We start from the raw sequence: 1,717 nt of genomic DNA, 5'->3' as shown, positions 1-1,717 counted from the left end.
GGGGCCAGCGCCGCGCGCTCCGCAGCGCCCCCGCGCGGCGGGAATGGCTGAGGGGAGGGAGCGGCTGAGGAGCGGGAATGGCTGGAGGGCGGCGTGGGAAAATGACGAAGGATAAACAGGTAACTGTGAGGAACTTGTCACGGAAAACACGGTTCTTATTCCCGGGTGGAACGCGGTCAGCGCACCCGACCTCACACACACAGCACAAACTAAAGGGGACTAAACGGAGGCTGGAGCCCCGCGGCCAGGCTCAGTCGAAACCCTTGCAGAAGTAGGAGGAATTCGGTGGCGCTTTCCCGTTGAAAATTCACACAACAGATGAAAACTAAGGGAGATAAAGGAAGATGTGCTGCTGTTGAATCAGCAACCACGGCGAAATCACTCTCCTTGGACTGACACATGATCCCATCACCAGGTTATTTCAGATACTATCCTGAGATACCTGCCTGCTGAAGTATGACCGCCCCTCACTGAATAAGATGCATAACTAAAGTCACTCAGTGTCCACCTAGACGTAAAAAAATAATATAAAGTGAGTTAAGAATGAGGAGAAGTTAGGGAAGACTCTGTTATACCTTCTGGGATCGGTCGATGGGCTGAACCAGTCTTCTCCCCCATGGGGATGCCCAAGAACCGTACCCATGGATCCCATAACGTTGAAAGGAATAAGATAAATGTGTCTTTACAAACACACCATATTAATCTGCTCGTAGATAGGGCTAGGAACTTATAGATAGGGAAGTAACAGAAGAAAATATTAGTTCTAGAAAATGTTACTAATCAACACAGACTGTTGGTCAGCCAAGGCCGTGTTATACTCTTGAACCTAGAAAAAAGGAACAACGGCTTAATAGAATTATGAATAGTTTATTTTTCTTTCTTTATATGACAAAAGAAGGGTGCACATTAAACAGGGGCATAGAGTAGGTATGAAAAAGGCGTATTTTATGATTGGCTTTTTGCAAATATTAAAATGAATTTTATATGTGTTATGTTAGAAAGTTTAGCTGTATTAATTTTCTTAAGTAGTGTGTTAAATATAGTTCTAGGTTATAACATAATGTTAAAATAGAAACTATGCTATGTAAGATACTTTCTTTAAAGAAAGGACTCGCAACAAGATAGCAGTCACAGGACACCTAAATCTTTCCGAGAAAGAATTTATTGCTCTCTTATCAGAAGAAATGAACTTCTTCCCACCTCGCTCAGCCATGACAATGCCATCAGGATTAAGAGGAAGAAGTTGACGATGATCTGACAGAATCCTTTGTTTGAATGGAATTTATGCATCATGTAGGAGATGTAGGAATATGCAACAGGTTATTGTTTTTAAGAGTTAATCCTCTGTAACATGTGTCCTTTTTCAGGCTTATGTTGCCCAGAAAAAGGTACCTGGACGTCCATAACTCTTGGTTTCTGTTGTCTCATATTGTCCTAACCCAAATTGTCCAAATTATCATTACTCTAATTATATTGCTATTTTTATAACCATTTTATTATCATTAAACTTTTAAAATTTTAAAAAACAAGTGATTGGTGTTTTTCACAGTAGGTGTCTTGGGAAGTCTGTACCTTCTGAGTACCTCAGCCAGTTGGGAAAAAGAAGAGGGTGATTGGGAACTTAGCATAAAAGGTGGCTGCGTTTCCCAGCAATTTTAGAGACCCCCATGGGAAATGCCCCACAGCCTTTCCCTTTATTCTAATAAAATTACAGGAC

Source organism: Agelaius phoeniceus, chromosome 2 (genome assembly GCF_051311805.1).
Source record: "Agelaius phoeniceus isolate bAgePho1 chromosome 2, bAgePho1.hap1, whole genome shotgun sequence".
NCBI classification, from domain to species: domain Eukaryota; kingdom Metazoa; phylum Chordata; class Aves; order Passeriformes; family Icteridae; genus Agelaius; species Agelaius phoeniceus.
This window is presented reverse-complemented; position numbering follows the sequence as displayed.